The sequence below is a fragment of the Pristiophorus japonicus genome, chromosome 8 (assembly GCF_044704955.1).
Source record: "Pristiophorus japonicus isolate sPriJap1 chromosome 8, sPriJap1.hap1, whole genome shotgun sequence".
Classification (NCBI taxonomy): Eukaryota; Metazoa; Chordata; class Chondrichthyes; family Pristiophoridae; genus Pristiophorus; species Pristiophorus japonicus.
In genome coordinates, this window is record NC_091984.1 from 180,190,598 (window position 1) to 180,206,062 (window position 15,465).

Below are 15,465 nucleotides of genomic sequence, written 5' to 3' on the forward strand. Positions count from 1 at the left end.
GAAAGTTGTTGATGCCAGTTCATTGGATATATTCAAGAGGGAGGTAGATATGGCCCTTACGGCTAAGGGGATCAAGGGGTATGGAGAGAAAGCAGGAAAGGGGTACTGAGGGAAAGATCAGCCATGATCTTATTGAATGGCGGTGCGGGCTCGAGGGCCGAATGGCCTACTCCTGCACCTATTTTCTATGTCTATGTTTCTATTAATGTCCTCCTGTAATTTGTTGCAGTCCTCCTCAGTACTGACTGTCCGCTTTCCCCCCAATTCGGTGTCATCTGCAAATTTAGAAATTGTGTTTTTGATTCCAAAGTCTAAATCGATCTCATCCTTTATTATCTTTTATCTCTATCCACATGGATTCTATTTTTGTCTTGCTGATAGCTGCGTCTCTTTTTTCTACTGCCATTATGTTATCCCTGATAAGTGCAGCTACTCCACGCCACCTTTTTCCCTGTCTATCTTTTCTAAATATGTTATACCCTGCAATGTTTCCAGTCCTGATTGTTCTGTAGCCATGTCTCAGTAATCCCTACTATGTCTGGTTCCTCACAACACATGATTGCTTCCAGCTCCCCTGGTTTATTACGGACACTGTGTAGGTTGCTGTAGAAACAGTTTAACTCATATTTTTTATAGGATTTCCTCTCACTTTATGTTTAACCATCTTTTTAGACTCCTGGGGCTGGATTTTCATTTGGATTGTGCCCCTGTTAACATCCCAGAGGGGCAGTAATGGGGCTCAAAATGCTTACCGCCCAGGTGGCCAGCTTCAAGCATCCCACCATTATGTGTCAGAATGTCTCCAACTCGCACTCCAGCTCAATGACTCTGAGCCGGAGAGATTCGAGATGGAGACATCTCCTGCAGATGTGTTTGCTCGTACAGTCTCACTGTCCACAAGCTCCCACATACTGCAGTCCGGACACACAACCTACCCTGCCATATCTCAGTCTAGCCATATTTTATTTATTTCATTAGTTCAAAGATTAGTTATAGCTATATTAATTAGTTTATCTAGTTAAACTATAAATTTAATATAGTACGTTATAGTTTAAACCACTGTCCTAGGCTAGAGAGAAAAAGCCTTAATACTCACCAACCAATCACCTACCTTCTGTGAGATCACTCCTTGTTTTTTTGGAAATCATCGAAGGTTCCGCCGCCGCTGCACTTCCTGCTCGCACTGCTTCTCTCTTTATAGCGCCTCTGCTCTCGCTGTTTGATACCAAATCCGCTCCTCTCACCCCTAGACTTTGTGATTAAGTTGTAAAATACACTGCCCCCTCTTTACCAAGCTGAGTGGAAGAGTATATTTGATTCTGCCTGATAGCTCTTCATGATTACTGACCAACATTTAGTAGGATGATATTTCTGTGGCTTCACAACCATGAGAAAATATTTGAAGTAAGGTCATTGGAATGTATAGAATGAGATAATTCCAGTTGACCATCTAGCAACACCTTCACACAGTATTATTGCTCTTGATTCTGTCAAACCTGTTAAATCTCCCATAGAAACAGGAATAGATCATTGAATCTGTTCCACCATTCAATTAGATCCTGGCTTATCTGTACCTTACCTCCATCTACCTGCCTTGGTTCCATTACCCTTGCCTAACAAACAACTATCTATCTCAGTTTAGAAATTTTCAATTGACCCCGGCCTCAACAGTTTTTTGGGTCATGAGTTCCAGATTTCCAATACCCTCTGTGTGAAGAAATGCTTCCTGACATTACCCCCGAATGGCCTAGCTATAATTTTAAGGTTCTGCCCCCTTATTCTGGACTCCCCCACAAGAGGAAGTATTTCCTCTCTATGTACCCTATCAAATCCTTTAATCATCTTAAACACCTCAATTAGATCGACCCTTAATCTTCTGTACTCAAGGGAATAAAAGCCTGGTCTATGCAATCCTTTTAGCCCCTCCCAAGAGGTGAATAACCACAAATAAAACTTCCATTAAATGAATAATGCTATTTCAGTAGGTTCAGACAGCTTCAAGTGACTTCACCAAGCTTGCCGCACAGCCTCCACAATAGATTTGCCCTAAATCAATAAAAATCTAAGTTAACAACCAAATGAAACTTTCTAAAATTCAATACCCAGAAATTCTACATGGTGAGTTGTGTCAGATTTGCTCAAATGAGTCTAGAGTTGCACCTTCTGATGCACTGTCAGAATCGCATCGGTCAGCTGATTTACAGATCCATTGGTAGATTCCAATTGTAAAATGAGAATAACAAGCCTGTGGGAGTGCTTAGAAATTAGAGTGCAGTCTTTAAAAAGCTGTGTTTGGTTGAAGATTGGAGGAGCAGGCTGGGGTAATAGGAAAGTATTTGGATCACTGAGTTTGCTGTTGGGTAGCTGCTCTGGATGGCTCGTGTGTGATTTTTGACCCACTTTGCAAGAATGTCTTCCATTGCAGGATCAGGTGGGATTAAAGCTCATAACTTCAGTGAGGCCAATCTCCAAACCATCCTTGTGGAGATTGAAAAGGTGAGGAAGAAAGAAAGAATGACTTACATTTATATAGTGCCTTTCATGACCACCAGACGTCTCAAAGTGCTTTACAGCCGATGAAGTACTTTTTGGAGTGTAGTCACTGTTGTAATGTGGGAAATGCGGCAGCCAATTTGTGCACATCAAGCTCCCACATAGAGCATTATGATAAATGACCAGATAATCTGTTTTTTTTGTTATGTTGATTGAAGAATAAATATTAGCCAGGACACCTGGGATAACTCCCCTGCTCTTATTCGAAATAGTGCCATGGGATCTTTTACGTCCACCTGAGAGAGCAGCGGGGCCTCGGTTTAATGTCGCATCTGAAAGTCAGCACCTCCGACAGTGCAGCACTGCACTGGAGTGTCCGCCTAGATTTATGGGCTCAAGACCCTAACTTCAGGAGTAAGAATGCATGATCTCCATGAGAGGAACGCACTAAAAGTGTTCTCATGCCATGTGGAGGGAGATGGTACTGGCATTGAGTGCTAACTATGTTACCCTCAAAACTACAGACTAGTGCCACAAAACATACAATAACCTGACCAGGCAAGGTAATACACTAGCCACTCTATTTTCTTGCCTTGGTGCTTTGGACACTAAAATGATGAATGTGTCATGACAACTTTCAGCTAATCTTGTACTGACATGCCAGATCGTTTGCATGTTGTCACACAACAATCTGTACACTAAGCTCACAAAGTAACATGGGTGTCATCTGTTGCACCCTGGACCGTGGGAAAGCCAGCAAGCTCATGAAAATGGATGGCCCCTGTTTCGCTGTTGCCTTGCTGTGATGCCAAACTGCGTGAATTCCTCATATGTCCTAAAAAGTCCATCAGCTGATGAGCCCATGTCCATACTGCTCCCTGGCTGATAGTACAGAGATCTCCCACGGCTGCCTAAAATGACCCAGTGCCATGAAAGTTGTATGCAATCATTGTCTTCATAGCCACAGTTAAAGAAGTTTGGGCAGATTGACTATGGCTACAGGTCCTCATGCAGTAGTGGCAGAGGTCCCCTTTTGCATCTTTGGCGAAGCGCATTCTTCCAATACATTGTTTTGATGGAGGGGTAATATCTGGTGGGGTGCATCTTCCTTTAGTGATGCCTCACTCTTCTTTTGTCCACCTTCTCCTGCTCCTCAGCCTTGATAGCATAAAAGCTGGGCCCATAGGAGATGCCATATATTCTCCTGAGGAGCCCTCATTGTGGGTGTGGTGGAGATGGTCGGGGGTGGGGGTGGAGTGGGTCAAAGTCACCCAGTGGTCTTGCACTCCCACAGGCAGTCAGAAACAAGTACAAGGCTGTCGAGACTGAATGCGAAGAAAACTGCTGCTACCATTCCCAGCTACAGCCTCCTGCCAGAAAACTCCTCATTCTGCCAGTCTCCGCTGATCCTGGCAATAGCTGTGCCTTTATATTTCTCATTCTAACTTATCCTCAGTGCATTGCGAATTTAAATCCAGGAAATTATGGGCTACAGCACCATTGGGCCTCACTTATTTTAATTCAGTGCACGGATCTTCAGCGTGAAGGACTAAGTTGCAGTAGGAGGTTCGAGGGGAATCGATTTGTGGACAGAAAGCCAACAGAAACTGCTTCCATCACAATTTTCTGGTCAGACTGCCCGCGATTTGACATTGGAGGACTGCTGAAAATGGCTTAGAATTTCAGGACCTAAATCTCTAGAAAAAAAAAATCAAATAACCAGTGTTTTGGGCAAAACAAATGACCTGTCTGCCGAGCATAACTCACAATACTCATAAGTTAAGTGGCCAGTGCTAATCGAGGAAGCTGTAGATCCCTCGCATTGATTCCCTATTTGATATATACAGAACTACTCAGCTAGTCAATTATTGAATTAACAGGGGAAAAAAAAGAGCTGAATCACTGCTCGACAGCTCTTATCCAGAATTGGACCATATATAGGCTGACACTTCAGTGCAGTACTGAGGGAATTGTATGAGGTGCTCTATCTGCCCTCTCAAGTGGGAGTAAAAGATCCCCTGGCACTATTTGAAGAACAGCAGAGGAGTCACCTCCTCTGTAACCTCCTCCAGTCCTACGATGCTCCAAGATCCTGCGCTCCTGCTATTCTGGCCTCTTGTGGATCCTAAATTTTCATCGCTCCACCATTGACGGCTGTCCCTCCAGCAGCCTCGGCGCTAATCTCTGGAATTCCATTCCTAAACCTCTGCACCTCTGTACCTCTGTATCTCTCTCTCCTTCTTTAAGATGCTCCTTAACACCTACCTCTTTGACCAAGCCTTTGTTCACCTGTCCTAATATTTATTTCTGTGGCTTGGTGCTTGTGAAGTGCCTTGAGATGTTTTACTATGTTAAAGGTGCTATATAAATGCAAGTTTTGTTGTTGAGTTGTCCAAGCCAACATTTATCCCTCAACTAACATAATGAAAATAGATGTTTTGGTCATGTATCTATCTCATTGCTGTTTGCAGGTCCTTGCTGTGCACATATTGGCGACTGTATTTGCCTACTTTGCAATAGTGACTGCACTTCAAAAGTACTTCATTGGCTGTGAAGGGCTTTGGAACATACTGAAGGTGTGAAAGGTGCTGTATAAATGAAAGTTCTTTCCTTTATTAGTCTCTCCCTTCAGTAAGCTCTTTCTCTCAGATAAAGTGATTGTTGAATGTTAGCTGTTTCCTGAGCCCTGCCATCGCCATGCAATTGGCTTCTGTGCCTCCCAAAATAATAGTGCAAGAAAATACAACAGTTGTTGATGGGAATCTTTCTGGCCCTTCCCACCATCACTAAAAGGTTTGCTTGGAATGTGAAAGATGTGTCATGCATGAATGTGAGTTGCTTAGTGATGGTGCTTGACGGGTCAAAAGGGTGAGCTAAAGATAAGCAAAGCCTCCCATGTCAGTATGCAGGTGATAGAGGTGAAAACGTCTGTTGCTACCATGCCATTCCAGAAGACTGGAAAGCGAGAACTTCAGCATACGCTTACCTTGGAAAACTTCTTCAAGGTGTTGAATATTTTTCACATCATGGATTGTCTATCTCATTGACCTGCTCTGGAAATCCACCGAAGAAGCCTGGACAGCTGCCTTCGAAGGAGTGTTTTCTCTGAGCTAAGGATGGCAGAACTCCTTTGGATCACCTATCTTTGCAGACAAGGGAGCAGATCATGCCCCCTCCGAGCCTGTCCCCCCTTCCCCCCCAGAGTCTTTGCTGTCTCCTCAGATACCCTGAACGATCTGAATCATAGAATCATAGAATGTTTACAGCACAGAAGGAGGCCATTCGGCCCATCGAGCCTGTGCCGGCTCTCTGTAAGAGCATTTCAGCTAGTCCCACTCCCCCTGCCCTATCCCCGTAGCCCTGCAATTTTCTTTCCTTCCGATACTTATCCAATTCTCTTTTGAAAGCCAAGATTGAATCTGCCTCCATCACCCTTTCAGGCTGTGCATTCCAGATCCTAACCCTTCGCCGCGTAAAAAAACTTTTTCCTCATGTCGCCTTTGGTTCTTCTGCCAATCACCTTAAATCTGTGTACTTTGGTTCTCCACCCTTCCACCAATGAGAACAGTTTCTCTCTATTCTGTCTAGACCCCTCCGGGAAAAAAAACCTAAATAGTGAATGTTTCACCACAACAGGAAGCGCAGGTACCTCTTTAAGAGGTAGCAGTTGCTGTGTTTTGCTGTGGCCCCGCATGGCTTTCATACACCCAGCACATGGCCCAATCAGCATTGAGAGCCCTGCATAACGAATTAATTGAGTGGAACTTGAGAAATACCAGGAGGTCTTTTCCTTGCACCTGTGGCTGGTTCACTTCTATTGCAGCTTGAGCAGAAAATTTCCCCTCATATCAGCACCAGGCTTTTTTTCCACATTGAACACCTTAAGGCCTGGACTTTTCACCCAATTTTGGGCAGTAGCAGGACGGTCTGGAGAGGGAATAGTAACAGGAAGTGATTCTGCTGATCCTTCCGAAGTCCACCTCCAGAAGTGATAGTGGATGTCTGCCCCTATTTCAGCGGGTGCCTTCAAATGATACATCATCCAATGTATTTTCCAGCATCAGCATCTGAGCAATGCTGGGTGTCAGGAAAGCCTGACTGTGATGAAACTCATTAAATTGGTAGGGGTGGGAGAGAAGAACATAGCAGAAAATAATAGGCATTAGCCTGGAGATGCAAATTGGCCACCTGGCATCTACAGGCTGGTACTGGTTGTCCTCCTGGTATCCAGCATTGCTCAGGTGGCAGGGGAGGGTGATTGAAAGTTAAAGAGCCAATTTGCAATTGAAATCAATTTCAGAATGATTGATTGGACTAAGCAAGGTTCGAATTGTAATTTTTAAAATCACAATGGGCTAGGTCTTCCTGCGGTCATGCGATACGATAAGAGGTGCTGTAGCCCTTACCCTGTTCTTCTCCCACCCCCACCCCACCCCACACCAGCACAGCAACAATACTCCTGGGGGCCTGGCCAAAATATTTGAATGAGCCTGACAACAGAAATTCACGCTCACCGCTCACAGAGACTGACAGGTGCAGAACCTGCACTGACTCCAACCCAGCGAGATTCCCCTGTAAAGTAGCAGACAGCAAGCAAAACACTGGAAATCTGAAATACAAAGAGAAAGTGCTGGAAACACGCAGCAGGTCAGGCAGCATCACTGGCGAGGAGAAGGTATGGTTAACGTTTCAGGTCAGAACGACAAGATGTTGGAAATGAACAGCTTATAAAGAGGAATAGAGCTAGGGAAAAAGGGGGCAGGGAAAGAAAAATGGAGAGGTCGGTGATGCTGCCTGGAATGGAGAATCTTAGTTATGAGGACGGATTGGATAGGCTGAGTTTGTTCTCATTGGAACAGAGGAGGTTGAGAGGAGACCTCATCGAGCTGTACAAAATATTTAGGGGCCTGGATATAGTGGATAGTAAGGGTCTATTTCCATTGGTGGAGGGGGCTATTATGAGGGGGCATAGTTTTATGGTGGTTGGTGGAAGGTTTAGAGGAGATTTGAGGGGGGGCTTCTTTACGCAGAGGGTTGTGGGGATCTGGAACGCACTGCCTGGAAGAGTGGTGAATGCAGAAACCCTCACCACTTTTAAGAGATGGTTGGATGGGCACTTAAAGTGCAGTAACCTGCAGGGTTATGGACCTAGAGTTGGTATTTGGGATCAGACTAGATGATCTTTTGTTGGTCGCGCAGGGAATATAACACGGCCAGTTTCGATCGCCTGAATGGGTTGGAGGGGAATTTTCCCAGATTTTTTCTCCCTAAATTGGCCTGGGTTATTATCTGGTTTTTGCCTCTCCCAGGAGGTTCTGAGTCTCAATGCGAGGAGCATTCATAATAAGATGGATGAATTGACTGCGCAGATAGCTGTTAACGGATATGATGTAATTGGGATTATGTAGACATGGCTGCAGGGTAACCAAGGCTGGGAACTCAACATCCAGGGGTATTCAATATTCAGGAAGGACAGACAGGAAGGAAAAGGAAGTGGGGTAGCATTACTGGTTAAAGAGGAGATTAACGCAATAGTAAGGAAGGACATTAGCGTAGATGATGTGGAATCTATATGGGTAAAGCTGCAAAATACCAAAGGGCAGAAAACATTAGTGGGAGTTGTGTACAGACCACCAAACAGTAGTAGGGAGCTTGGGGATGGCATCAAACAGGATATTAGGGACGCGTGCAATAAGGGTACAGCAGTTATCATGGGTGACTTTAATCTACATATTGATTGGGCTAACCAAACTGGTAGCAATATTGTGGAGGAGGATTTCCTGGAGTGTATAAGGGATGGTTTTCTTGACCAATATTTCGAGGAACCAACTAGAGAGCAGGCCAAACTAGACTGGGTCTTGTGTAACGAGAGAGGATTAATTAGCAGTCTGGTCTTGCGGGTCCCCTTGGGGAAGAGTGACCATAATATGGTAGAATTCTTCATTAAGATGGAGAGTGACACAGTTAATTCAGAGATTAGGGTTCTGAACTTAAAGAAAGGAAACTTCGACGGTATGAGATGTGAACTGGCTAGGATAGACTGGCGAATGATACTTGAAGGGTTGATAGTGGATAGGCAATGGCAGACATTTAAAGATCACATGGATGAACTACAACAATTGTACATCCCTGTGTGGCGTAAGAATAAAAAAGGGAAAGTGGCTCAACCGTGGCTAACAAGGGAAATTAGCGAAAGTGTTAAATCCAAGGAAGCGGCATATAAATTGGCCAGAAAAAGCAGCAAACCTGAAGACTGGGAGAAATTTAGAATTCAGCAGAGGAGGACAAAGGATCTAATTAGGAGGGGAAAAATAGAGTATGAGATAAGCTTGCAGGAACATAAAAACTGACTGCAAAAACTTCTCTAGGTATGTGAAGAGATAAAGATTAGTGAAGACTAATGTAGGTCCCTTGCAGTCAGATTCAGGTGAATTCATAATGGGGAACAAGGAAATGGCAGACTAGCTGAACAAATACTTTGGTTTTGTCTTCAGTAAGAAAGACACAAGTAACCTCCCGAAAATATTAGGGGACCAAGGGTCTAGCGAGAAGGGGGAACTGAGGGAAATCCCGATTAGTCAGGAAATGGTGTTAGTTAAATTGAAGGGACTGAAAGCTGATAAACCCCCAGGGCCTGATAGTCTGCAACCCAGAGTACTTAAGGAAGTGGCCCTAGAAATAGTAGATGCATTGGTGGTCATTTTCACCCAGAGAGTTGTGAACCTGTGGAATTCTCTGCCACAGAAAGTTGTTGAGTCCAGTTCATTAGACATATTCAAAAGGGAGTTAGAAACATAGAAACATAGAAAATAGATGCAGCAGTAGGCCATTCGGTCCTTCGAGCCTGTACCACCATTCAATATGATCATGGCTGATCATGCAATTTAAGTACCCCATTCCTGCTTTCTCTCCATACCCTTTGATCCCGTTAGCCGTAAGGGCCACATCTAACTCCCTTTTGAATATATCTAACAAACTGGCCTTAACAACTTTACTAAATGGCTTACCCCTTATCCTTAGACTGTGACCCCTGGTTCTGGACTTCCCCAACATCAGAAACATTCTTCCTGCATCTAATCTGTCCAATCCTATCAGAATTTTATATGTTTCTATGCGATCCCCTCTCATTCTTCTAAATTCCAGTGAATATAAGCCTTATCGATCCAGTCTTTCTTCATATGTCAGTCCTGCCATCCCGGGAATCAGTCTGGTGAACATTCGCTGCACTCCCTCAATAGCAAGAATGTCCTACCTCAGATTAGGAGACCAAAACTGTACACAATATTCAAGGCGAGGCCTCACCAAGGCCATGTACAACTGCAGTAAAACCTCCCTGCTCCTATACTCAAATTCTCTCGCTATGAAGGCCAACATGCCATTTGCCTTCTTCACCGCCTGCTGTACCTGCATGCCAACTTTCAATGACTGATGTACCATGACACCCAGGTCTCGTTACACCTCCCCTTTTACTAATCTGTCACCATTCAGATAATATTTTGCCTCCGTTTTTGCCACCAAAATGGATAACCTCACATTTGTCTACATTATACTGCATCTGCCATGCAGTTGCCCACTCACCTAACCTGTCCAAGTCACCCTGCAGCCTCTTAGCATCCTCCTCACAGCTCACACTGCCACCCAGCTTGGTGTCATCTGCAAACTTGGAGATATTACATTCAATTCCTTCGTCCAAATCATTAATGTATATTGTAAATAGCTGCGGGCCCAGCACTGAACCTTGCGGTACCCTACTAATCACTGACTGCCATTCGGAAAAGGACCCATTTATTCCTAGTCTTTGCTTCCTGTCTGCCAACCAGTTCTCTATCCATGTCAATACATTACCCGCAATACCATGTGCTTTAATTTTGCATACAAATCTCTTATGTGGTACCTTGTCAAAAGCCTTTTGAAAGTCCAAATACACCACATCCACTGGTTCTCCCTTGTCCACTCTACTAGTTACATCCTCAAAAAATTCTAGAAGATTTGTCCCTTACGGCTAAAAGGATCAGTGGGTATGGAGAGAAGGCAGGGGTGGGGTACTGAGGTTACATGATCAGCCATGATCATATTGAATGGCGGTGCAGGCTCGAAGGGCCGAATGGCCTACTCCTGCAACTATTTTCTATGTTTCTATCACATGGCTCCAGTTGGGGTGGATTGTAGATGTTTTTACTATAAAGGGTGTTGCAGTGGTGTGGGGCAGACTGATTGGGCTGGGTGCTCTTTGCCTTTCCGTCATTGTTCATGGGTTTGTATGTAACCTTTAGGGCTGCTGACGAAGGGCCGTGGGGCTCTTTGTCGGCCGGCGTAGACACGATGGGCCGAAATGGCTTCCTTCTGCGCTGTAAATTTCTATGTTTCTATGTTTCCATGATTGAGTGGAGAACAGCTGATGACGAAGCGACAGAAGTGATGATGATGCAAGGCAAAGTGGGGTGATAATGAGAGATGTGTCCAGAGGATGTGTGAATGGTTACTGCAGATTAGCAGAAGTAGAGGGAAGCAGGGAAAATCTGGCAATATGGAGAAAGCTCTTGTAGCCCAGGAATGCAGCGGAAGAAAGACAGGTGGACGCCAAGGGTGCGGACCACCCACTGGCAGTGTATTGATAGTGGATCTCCATCCCAACCACTAGCCGACAACCTCTCTCATTCCCAGTTGCTCTGCTGTGCCATCCTACATTACCAACATCTACTGTGGGAGAGAAAATCTGAGCAGTGGTTAAGGCCTGAAGCCATTAAAGTCAATGTTACGGCCAGATGGCTGTAAAGTGCCGACTGGAGAGATTTGGTGCTATTCCTCAAGCTTCCTTGAGTTTAAAGTAGTGCCCACTAGTGCACAGGGGCATTGCTTTGATGGCTGGGAGCATAATCTTGTGCATTATCCTGAATGCTAGAATCTATTATTAGCGACATGGTAACAGGGCTGCTTTAAGTTCAGAAATGTACTGCGCTTGCGGTTTATTAGCTCCTGATCTCCTGGTCTGTCTCACCGAGGCGTACAAAAGCATGGGCCTGAAACTAAACATCCGTAAGACAAAGGTCCTCCAGCAACCTGACCCCGCCTCACAGCACTGCCCCCCGGTCATCAAAATCCATGGCACGGCCTTGGTCAACGTGGTCCTTTTTACAAACCTTGGGAGCCTACTATCAGCAAGGGCAGACATCGACGATGAGGTCCAACACCGCCTCCAGTGCTCCAGCGCAGCCTTCGGTCGCCTGAGGAAGAGAGTGTTTGAAGACCAGAACCTCAAATCTGGCACTCAGCTTATGGTCTACGGGTAGTAGTGATACCCACCCTCCTATATGCCTCAGAAACGTGGACCATATACAGTAGTCACCTCAAAGCACTGGAGAAGTACCACCAGCGCTGCCTCCGCAAGATCCTGCAAATCCACTGGGAGGATAGATGCACCAACATCAGTGTTCTCGATCAGGCCAACATCCCAGCATCGAAGCACTGACCACACTCGACCAGCTCCGTTGGGTGGGCCACATCATCCACATGCCCGACACAAGACTCCCAAAGCAAGCGCTATACTTGGCACTCCTACACGACAAGTGAGCCCCAGGTGGGCAGAGGAAACGTTTCAAAGGCACCCTCAAAGCCTCCTTGATAAAATGCAACATCCCCACCAGCACCTGGGAATCCCTGGCCCAAGACCGCCCTAAGTGGAGGAAGTACATCTGGGAGGACACTGAGCACCTCGAGTCTCAGTGCTGAGAGCATGCAGAAATCAAGCGCAGACAGCGGAAGGAGCATGCAGCAAACCAGACTCCCCACCCACCGTTTCATTCAACCACTGTCTGCCCCACCTGTGACAGAGACTGTAATTCCCGTATTGGACTGTACAGTCACCTGAGAACTCACTTTTAGAGTGGAATTCAAGGGACTGCCTATGATGATGATGATGATGATGATGGTAACAGGGCACTTAGAAAATCATAATATGATTAGGCAGAGTCAACATAATTTTATGAAAGGGAAATTGTGATTGACAAATCTATCAGAGTTTTTTGAAGGTTTAACTAGCAGCGTGGATAAGGGGGAACCAGTGGATGTAGTATATTTAGATTTTCAAAAGGCATTCAATAAGGTGCCACACAGAGGTTGTTACACAAGATTAAGGCTCATTGGAATGTGGTAATATATTAGCTGGGACTGAGGAATGGTCAATGGACAGAAAACAGAGAGTAGGAATAAACGGGTCATTTTCAGGTTTGTAACTAATGGGGTACCACAGGGATGCTTGGGCTTCAGCTATTTACAATCTGTACCAATGACTTGAATTAGGGTATTGAGTGTAATGCATCCAAGTTTGCAGATGATACAAAGCTAGGTGGGAAAGTAAGCTGTGAGGAAGACACAAAGAGGCTGCATAGGGATGTAGATAGGTTAAGTGAGTGGGCAAGAAGATGGCACATAATGTGGGGAAATGTGAAATTATCCAATTTAGTAGGAAGAATAGAAAAGCAGAATATTTTTTAAAAGTTGAGAGACTAGCAAATGTTGTTGTGCAAAGGGATTTGGTTGTCCTTGTACATGAATCACAGGAAATTAACATGCAGGTACAGCAAGCAATTAGGAAGGCAAATAGTATGATGGCTTTTATTGCAATACGGTTCGAATATAAGTTTAAGGAAGTCTTGTTGCTTTTATATAGGCTTTGGTGAGATCACACTTGGAGTACTGTGTACAGATTCTTCTCCTTACCTAAGGAAGGATATACTTGCTTTAGTCGCAGTGCAACAAAGTTTCATGAGCTTGTTTCCTGGGATGGAAGAGCTGTCCTATGAGGAGAGATTGAGTAGAATGGACCTATATTCTCTGGACTTTAGAAGATGAGAGGTGATCTCATTGAAACATATAAAACTCTTAGAAGGCTTGACAGTGTAGATGTTGCGAGGCTGTTTTCCCTGGCTGGAGAGTCTAAAACTAGGGATCATGGACTCAAGATAAGGGATCGACCATTTAAAAGACTGGAAAGAAAGACTTGCATTTCTATAGCGCCTTTCACAACCAACGGACGTCTTAAAGCGCTTTACAGCAAATGAAGTATTTTTTGAAGTGTATTCACTGTTGTAATGTAAGAAACGCGGCAGACAACTTGCACACAGCAAACTCCCACAAACAGCAATGCAATAAAAAACAGCTAATCTATTTTTGTTATGTTGATTGAGGTATAGATATTGGTCAGGAGACCGACTGAGATGAGGTGAAATTTCTTCATTCAGAGGGTTGTGAATCTTTGGAATTCTCTACACCAAAGGGCTGTGGATGCTCAGTCATTGGGTATATTTAAGGCTGAGATAGATAGACTTTTGGATTCTCGGCGATCGGGCAAGAAGGTGGAGTTGAGGTCGAAGATCAGCCGTGATCTTATTGAATGGCGAGCAGGCTTGAGAGGCTGTGTGGCCTACTCCTGCTCCTAATTCTTATGAATGTAATGCACTCCACCCTCACTGCTGAACTTTGTATATAGCTGCCACTGCCTATGGCCCAGTCAGTCTGGAAAAAATGTTTAAATATGGCATCTCCGACTTGGTATGGAAAACTAAAGCCAGCATGTTTCACAAGAACTCCAACATTCCAAAGATTGTTATTGAACCACATATTTTCCACCTTTAAGTACTGTATATAGGTTCTGTTAACAAAACTGTTCTATTTGTAGTTCTTTCCCACGATTTATAGCCCAGGATTCTTTGCGGTCCACTACAATTTTTAGTCCTAACTCCCGAAAATAGTTTGCGTCTGAGGATAGTGACAGACGACTACACAGGGCTGGGAGTTGTCTGCAGGAGTGGGAACTGGGCTTCTTGGGGACTTACACAAGTTGAACATTTAATCTGTTTACTTTGGACCGAGTTATTTGTGTTCATTTTTTTAAAGTTACTCTTTGCTGACTAGGATGAAGGAAGGGAAAAAACAAGCAACTTTCAGCACAAGAGACTGCTATAAGAAAGACAGAAATTAATAGCACTTGATTTAATTTTGTATGTGTGTGTGTTACTTAAGATCATTCTGGGGATGCATTTAAGACCCCACTACCCAATCAGTGAAGAGTGCGATAATTCATCGCTGGAGCTCTGATATGTCGGGGGAGGGAGTGCGAGAACATAGAAGAGCCTCTTAGGTGTACATTGAAACTGCAATTTAAGTTTCCATCCAGTGCAAGTAGTCACACCTGGAAATTTCTCGGGCATTTTCCCTGGCGGGAGACCAGCACCCCTCCCACCCCCCCCCCCCCCTGGAGAAACAGCGTAAACACATAAAGACAATTGCTTACACCGTTTGTCCAGAGTTTCTGCTGCTCTCCTGCCAATGGAGATCCGAATGGCCAGGCAAAATTGCACGAGGAGTTCTCCGGACCTCCTACTGTAACTTCAGCGGCAGATGGGTGGGAGCCCCAGAGAAACAGCATAAAAGGCCGGCCCTGGGAGTTACGCTGCTCTCCCACCAACGTTTCAGCAGAACATTGGAAGAACTTCCCCCCCCCTCCCCACTGACATTCGCCCAACAGAAATTCTAGGCCAGTGGCCTTATTACTAAAAAGAAAAGAAACAACCCGATTTTATATAGCGCCATTCATGATCTTAGAACATTCCGAAGCATTTTACAGCCAATGAAGTTGCAATGTGGCAAATGCAGCAGCAAATTTGCATAGAGCAAGGCCCCACAAATGGTTGTGAAATAGTTGACCAGATAATCTTTCTTAAGTGTTGGCTGAGGGATAAATATTGGCCAGGTCACTGGGGAGAACTCCACTTGTTCTTCTTCGAAATAGTGCCACGGGATCTTTTATGTCCACCTCATATCGGAGACGAGGCATCGGTTTAATGTCTCATCTGAAAGACGGCACTTCCAATCGTGCCACTCTCCCTCAATATCCTCCCCAAATATCACAATGAACTGTAAAGATATTGGCCCTGAAATTCCGGCCTCCCCGGGTCCGTACAGAGTTCCTAC